Source organism: Phoxinus phoxinus (genome assembly GCF_949152265.1).
Source record: "Phoxinus phoxinus genome assembly, chromosome: 19".
In the NCBI taxonomy this organism is placed as follows: domain Eukaryota; kingdom Metazoa; phylum Chordata; class Actinopteri; order Cypriniformes; family Leuciscidae; genus Phoxinus; species Phoxinus phoxinus.
The window spans coordinates 1,528,641-1,537,513 of record NC_136894.1 but is presented as its reverse complement, the minus strand read 5'-3'; positions in this window follow the sequence as shown (position 1 = coordinate 1,537,513).

Genomic DNA, 8,873 nt, shown 5'->3' with positions numbered 1-8,873 from the left:
TTCTATCTGCACGGTCTCTGTACAAATAAAAAACTCATTCAAAATATTAATAAAAGCCATAATAGTGTCTCAATGGTAGTAAAGTAACACTGGGTTGGGTGCGTCTCAATGCAATGCAGTGTTTCAATATTAGTTGCATTGTTCAAAACAACATGGGGGCGTGTTTACCTCCACGTGTTTACTTTCATGTTTTATAAAAAAAAAAAAAAGGAAATTCTATATCAGTACTCAAATCAAGTGTGTAGAAATTAAAGTGCAAATATCAAAGTTATAAAATTAGGTAAAATTTCTAAACTTTTCTGATACTCGTGTTCCCATCATGCACTGGGTCGTGAATAATTATTAAGGCTGATTTACACTGTTTAATCATTGCTTTTTTTGTTAGGTTTAGTAACTTGACATTTTGTGACATTTGAAGTTAATTTTATACTCAATTGCAAAATATAAACATGCAATTCCGAGAAAAAAAGCCAGAACTGCGAGTTTATGTCTCACATATCACGCAATTCTGACTTTATATCACGCAATTCTGACTTTATAACACACAATTCTGACTTTATAACGCAATTCTGACTTAACGCAATTCTGACTTTATATCACGCAATTCTGACTTTATATCTCGCAATTCTGACTTATTAACACACAATTCGGACTTTATACCTCGCAATTCTGACTTTATAACGCAATTTTGACTTTAAATCAAGCAATTCTGACTTTATATCACGCAATTCTGACTTAACGCAATTCTGACTTTATATCACGCAATTCTGACTTTATAACACACAATTCGGACTTTATATCTCGCAATTCTGACTTTATAACGCAATTTTGACTTTATATCAAGCAATTCTGACTTTATATCACGCAATTCTGACTTTATATCACGCAATTCTGACTTTATAACGCAATTCTGACTTTAAATCAAGCAATTCTGACTTTATATCACGCAATTCTGACTTAACGCAATTCTGACTTTATATCACGCAATTCGGACTTTATAACACACAATTCGGACTTTATACCTCGCAATTCTGACTTTATAACGCAATTCTGACTTTAAATCAAGCAATTCTGACTTTATATCACGCAATTCTGACTTAACGCAATTCTGACTTTATAACGCAATTCTGACTTTATAACACACAATTCGGACTTTATATCTCGCAATTCTGACTTTATAACGCAATTTTGACTTTAAATCAAGCAATTCTGACTTTATATCACGCAATTCTGACTTAACGCAATTCTGACTTTATATCACGCAATTCTGACTTTATAACACACAATTCGGACTTTATATCTCGCAATTCTGACTTTATAACGCAATTTTGACTTTATATCAAGCAATTCTGACTTTATATCACGCAATTCTGACTTTATATCACGCAATTCTGACTTTATAACGCAATTCTGACTTTAAATCAAGCAATTCTGACTTTATATCACGCAATTCTGACTTAACGCAATTCTGACTTTATATCACGCAATTCGGACTTTATAACGCAATTCTGACTTAACGCAATTCTGACTTTATATCACGCAATTCTGACTTCATATCACGCAATTCTGACTTTATATCACGCAATTCTGACTTTATAACGCAATTCTGACTTTAAAACGCAATTCTGACTTTATAACGCAATTCTGACTTTATATCTCGCAATTCTGACTTTATTTCACGCAATTCTGACTTTATATCACGCAATTCTGACTTTATAACGCAATTCTGACTTTATAACGCAATTCTGACTTTATAACGCAATTCTGACTTTATATAACGCAATTCTGACTTTATATCTCGTAATTCTGACTTTATACCATGCAATTCTGATAAATACAGTCAGAATTTAGAGATAAAAAGTCGCAATTAGATTTTTAATTTTTTATTCTGTGGCAGAAACAATCTTTCCATAATGTAATGCATTTATACAATTCTTACTGACCCAAAACTTTTCAACGGGAGTGTAAATTTTTTTTTGTAGTTTAGTACAACGAGTCTTTACTTTCATATTCAGAACACACACACACACACACACACACACACACACACACACACACACACACACACACACACACACACACACACACACACACACACACACACACACACACACACACACACACACACACACACACACACACACACACACACACACACACACACACACACACACACACACACACACACACACACACACGGAAGAATAGGGAATAGAGAGGAAGTAAGGGATAGAAAGAAAAAGAGAAAGGTGGTTTGTGGATAGGTAGCAGGCCTCGAGTCAAACGAGCCTGAGGAGTATGAAACACTTTTTAGTGTTTCTTTATTGTAATGGAAAGCTTGAACGGGCCTGAAGCGTCTCAGAAGCCTGCGGTCTGAGAAGAAGAGGACGAATCCTTCATTTGCTTTATCACAGACAGCTTTGTTATGAACCGCTGCCCTGAGTGAGACAAATGACTCGACGGAGGACTATCACAATAAACCAGAGAGTGAGGAACACTCCAAACTGAAGAGTGTTCACACACACACACACACACACACACACACACACACACGCTCTGTAATTATGCGAGCGGAGGGTGTAAATAAAACAGGCTGGGCTTTTATCGCTGCTCCCTGTAATTGATTTGCTCGATGTGTGTGTTGCTAATGGCCGGAGGAAACATCTCTGACCCGCTGAAACACACGGCGGGTGGGGGGGTTTGATTTGATTTGTCGGGGTTCTGGAACGTTTGCCTCGGCCCGACTTAATCACACGGCTTAATTAAAACCCGTGAGCGTGAGGGTTTGGACGGGTGACTCCCTCGCTGCATGCAACCTGTCCAGACCACATCATTAAACATAGAAAAACCCCAGCGACTAACACTCGCGGCCATAATTAAGCGGAAAATTGGGCTAATAACGAACGTGTCACGGGTGAGAATGCTATCAGATATTATAATAAGCCACGGTTTGTAAAATAAGGGAGGTTGTGGAAGGAGTGTTATTTTAGTTTTATTAATATGTAGAATTTTATAGATTCTATTTTTATATTTTTTAGTTGATTTCATGCAAATTTTTTGTTTCATTTTTAGTTGGTTCGTGCTTTTGTCATTTTATTCGTTCATTTTTTTTTCAGTTCTAGTTACTTTTTTTTTTATGCTTCAAATTAAACTTTTTTTCATGTCATTGCCAACACACATTTTTAATTTTCGTTTATTTAAAAAAAAAAATAATTCAACTAATATTTATATTGTGTTTTATTTCAACTTTATTTCAATTAACAGACATTTTTTTAATAGTGCTGTCAAGCAATTCAATTTTTTATTGTAATCAATTAGATAGAACTTACACAATTAAAGTCATTATTGTGTTAAATGAGAAATGCATTAAATACGCATTACAAAAAGTAGATTTAGAAATGTATAATTTTAAATGTCATTCAACATATGATTTATTACACAAGAACTTTTAGGCTCATTTTTAGTGCAGAAACAACTGAAGTTGGGATTTTGTCAATTCGGAAATATAGTTTTAATTCAGCACCAGACTAGTATAGGCAAGAAACAAAATAATTCATTTAAATCCCAATAAATGTGGCGTGTCCAGTGTTTGATTACAGGGTTAGTCTGCATAGCACATTGAAAGCAAGCATAAATTTACACACACGAAAATTGTAAGAGATACAGAGACATAAATCATAAAGACATCCAAATCTTTGTGCAAACAGAGAATATTAAATGAAGAGGCTGTTTTTATGCATCGAACTGTAAATAACACACCGTTACTTCTGTTATGACCTAAGCTGTGTTTTTAAAACCATACAATGTGTTTAGTGCCAGACGCTTGCAACTGCTTGAAACGCTGATATATATTAAGCAGTAAATTCTTATTGTGTTTGATTTCAGATCTCTCTGTTCTCTAGATGAACTGCAGTGCATATAAAAGCTGTATTCAACAGTATTATTGATCTGCCTGCATTGACACCATTATATGAGAACTGAACTGAGCTGGACGATGACAGCACGGTTAGCTTAACATAACTTTTTTACAACAAAAATAAACCATCACTGAACTTACTTAAGCTGGACTGTGACGCCATTTTCTTCTAGAAACAAACTTTGTTGCATTATTTTCCTGTTATCTCTGTAAAGCTGCTTTGAAACACTCTGTATTGTAAAAAGCGCTGTATAAATAAAGCTGACTTGACTATACACACCCTGCAGTGTGAACAAAGCGGACTGTCGATCAGCTAAATACTTCACATGTAAAAAAAATGCTGGGTTGTTTTTACCCCATTTTGGGTCAAATATGGACAAACCCAAACGTTGGATCAAAAATGCAATTTAAAAAAATGTAACCCAATGGCTGGGTTTGTCCATATTTGACCCAAAATTGGGTTAAAACAACCCAGCGTTTTTTAGAGTGTACATCAAATGCCACTACATATCATATAACACGTGCTTATACTGAGAAACCCTCTTTTATTTAATCTGTAAACATCAATTCATGTATGAAGTACAATAATTAAAAAAGCTATAACTACTGTAAAAATTAATCAAACCAGTATGATGGGTTAAATAGACAACCCAATTTGCTGGGTAAAATTAACCCAACATGTGTTCTGTCCTATATTTACCCATCAGCCCTCGGGTTGAAAACAACCCAAATTGGAGTGTATAGTACTATTTACAGCGCTGTCCGAACAAAGCCGAAGTGTCTCCCGATCAGCTAAAAACCACAGCAAACGACACTACATGTGTGACCCTAGACCACAAAACCAGTCAAATGGGTAAATTTTTTAAAATTGAGATTTATACATCACGAATAAGCTGAATAAATAATCTCTCCATTGATGTGTGGTTTGTTAGGATAGGACAATATTTGGTCGAGACACAACTATTGAAAATCTGGAATCTGAGGGAGCAAAAAAATGTAAACATTGAGAAAATCTCCTTTAAAGTTGTGCATTTATGTTCACGATTGTGCTGCATTCACTCACAAAAATACATGTTTTATATATTTACGGTAGGACATTTACTAAATATCTTCATGGAACATGATCTTAATATCCTCATGATTTTTGGCATAAAAGAAAAATGTATAATTTTGACCCATACAATGTATAGTTGCTATAGCCACAGATATACCCGTGCGGCTCCAGACTGGTTCTGTGGTCCAGCGTCAGATATCATACAACACGCGCTTCTACTGAGAAACCGTCAGCACAGCTGGGTGATCTATCGCCTGTAACTGGAGGCGGGATAATGGCCCATCCATCACGGGTTTATTGGAGCACCATTGGCTACAAGACGACACCATCTGTGTTCTCCGTCTGTAAGAACAGGTGACGCCAACATCACTCCTTCTGCTTCTCATCATCTCACTCTCAGACAAAACACAACATCTCAGCGCTAACAGGCCCGGCAACATCTCAGCGCTAACAGGCCCGGAAAACATGAGCATCTCTCGCCATGCTGAGCCCACGCTGGGAACGGACAGATCACTGGACGAGAGAGACACATCTGAGGTGGACAGAGGAACAGCACTGACACACACGGCCGGCTGCGACCGCTCTACGCTACCAGGGCGAGAGGGAGGTGAGCAATTAAGACGGGTAATTACATAAGGGATGACAACAAGATGGAGTGAGCGGGAGAATGTGCACTGCATAAAAATGTCTTCATCAGTGTTCTGCTGGAGCGAGAGGAAAACTGACGAGTGAGAACAATACATGTGGTGCTGGATGTGTTCTTTGAGAAGTCCATGTATCTTAATCTTGGTTGGTTGGTTGGATGGATGGATGGATGGATAGAACGACAGATAGAACAATGGATAGATAGATAGAACGATTGATAGAACGATAGATAGAATGATAGATGGATGGATAGAATGACAGAGAACAATGGATAGATAGAACGATTGATAGAACGATTGATAGAACGATAGATGGATGGATAGAATGACAGAGAACAATGGATAGATAGAACGATTGATAGAACGATTGATAGAACGATAGATGGATGGATAGAATGACAGAGAACAATGGATAGATAGATATAACGATTGATAGAACGATTGATAGAACGATAGATAGAACGATAGATGGATGGGTAGCATGACAGATAGATAGAACGATAGATAGAACGATAGAACGATGGATGGATGGATGGATGGATGGATGGATAGATAGAACAATGGATAGATAGATAGATAGAAAAATGGATAGAACGACAGATACATCAATGGATTGATAGAACAATGGATAGAACGATTGATAGAATGACAGATAGAATAATGGATAATGAATAGATAGAACGATTGATAGAATGATAGAAAGAACAATGGATAGATAGAACGATAGATAGAACGATAGAACGGTTGATGGATGGATGGATGGATGGACCAATGGATAGATAGAAGGACAGAACGATGGATGGATGGATGGTTGGATGGATGGATAGAACAATGGATAGAACAATAGAACGGTGGATGGATGGATAGAACGATGAATAAATAGAAGGATAGAATGATGGATGAATGGTTGGATGGATAGAACAATGGATAGAACGATAGAACGGTGGATAGATGGATGGATGGATAGAACAATGGATAGATAGATAGATAGAAAAATGGATAGAACGACAGATACATCAATGGATTGATAGAACAATGGATAGAACGATTGATAGAATGACAGATAGAATAATGGATAGATAGAACGATAGATAGAACGATAGAACGGTGGATAGATGGATGGATGGATAGAACAATGGATAGATAGAAGGACAGAACGATGGATGGATGGATGGTTGGATGGATGGATAGAACAATGGATAGAACAATAGAACGGTGGATGGATGGATAGAACGATGAATAAATAGAAGGATAGAATGATGGATGGTTGGATGGATGGATAGAACAATGGATAGAACGATAGAACGGTGGATATATAGTCAGATGTTCTTTACAGATGTTGAGTAAACAGAGACACATGTGAGTATCTGCAGATCAACAGCAGAAAGGCTTTCAGTGAAGAGTCTCTAATGTTTCAGAGTAAGTGAAGCGCTTTATTAACTGCCCCTGTGAAACTGTATTAACTGCCCCTGTGGAACTGTAATAACTGCCCCTGTGGAACTGTAATAACTGCCCCTGTGAAACTGTATTAACTGCCCCTGTGGAACTGTAATAACTGCCCCTGTGGAACTGTAATAACTGCCCCTGTGGAACTGTAATAACTGCCCCTGTGGAACTGTATTAACTGCCCCTGTGGAACTGTAATAACTGCCCCCGTGGAACTGTAATAACTGCCCCTGTGGAACTGTAATAACTGCCCCTGTGGAACTGTATTAACTGCCCCTGTGGAACTGTATTAACTGCCCCTGTGGAACTGTAATAACTGCCCCTGTGGAACTGTAATAACTGCCCCCGTGGAACTGTAATAACTGCCCCTGTGGAACTGTAATAACTGCCCCTGTGGAACTGTAATAACTGCCCCTGTGGAACTGTAATAACTGCCCCTGTGGAACTGTAACAACTGCCCCTGTGGAACTGTAATAACTGCCCCTGTGGAACACTAATAACTGCCCCTGTGGAACTGTAATAACTGCCCCTGTGGAACACTAATAACTGCCCCTGTGGAACTGTAATAACTGCCCCTGTGGAACACTAATAACTGCCCCTGTGGAACTGTAATAACTGCCCCTGTGGAACTGTGCCCCTGTGGAACTGTAATAACTGCCCCTGTGGAACTGTAATAACTGCCCCTGTGAGGGGTGTGAATCTTTGATGGGGTAAACTGAGCCGGCAGCTACTGTGACACGAAGAACTACAGTCTCAACCTTCAGGCAATCCTCGTCTCGAAATATTCATAAACCCATTCTTATCAAGGCCCAAACGTATCCGAGCCCTCGCTCTCCACGAGTCAGGGAGATCAGATCCACCGCAGAACTAGATCTCGGCGGAGACATTACTCACAGAAACGAACAAAATAAAACTCACGCCACAGTTCTGGGCTGTTGTGAGTGATTGCCAAGAGGTTGCTATGCGGTTGCTAGGGGATTAGGTCACCATCCAATGATGAATTTTCATATTTCTGTCATCATTTACTCCCATGTGTGTAAACTTTTCTATTTCTGTGGAACACTAGATGAGCTGGTCGCTCTTCTTCACGCCATTAATGAACGGACGACAGCTTTAAATAAAGACATGATTGTTAGGATTTGATTCAAACGGGTTTGTGAAACTGATCAATTGATTCACTGAAAAGATCCAACTCAAAATAATGATTGATTCATGAATATGAATGTGACAAGGAGCAAAAAATTCCATATTTACATAAATTTTGATCCGTTTCTCACACATAACCATATTTAGAAGACTTGAATTAAAGCATCATATAAATCAGTTTCAGTGTATACACTCTAAAAAGGCTGGGTTGTTTCAACCCAATTTTGGGTCAAATATGGACAAACCCAGCCATTGGGTTACATTTTTAACCCAACATTTGGGTTTGTCCATATTTGACCCAAAATTGGGTTGAAATAACCCAGCATTTTTTTTAGTTTTATTCATATTTTGAAGTTTCAGTGTTATGTTAGTTTTAGTCATATTTTGAATTAGCTTTAGTTTCATGTTCATTTCAGTTTCATTTCTAGTAATTTCGTGATGTGCTTTTCTCATTTTATTATAATTTAAAAAAAATATTGCTAATCAGGTTTAATTTATTTATGTTTCAGTTTTAAGTTAATAATTGCATTGCTTCAACTTCAACTTATTTAAGTTTATTGCCAAGGCAACATTTCAAATTTTCATTTAGTTTAAGTTTTTCAACAAATATTTAAAATAAAAATAAATAAATGTAATTGAATTTTCAGCTTTATTTCAATTAACAGAA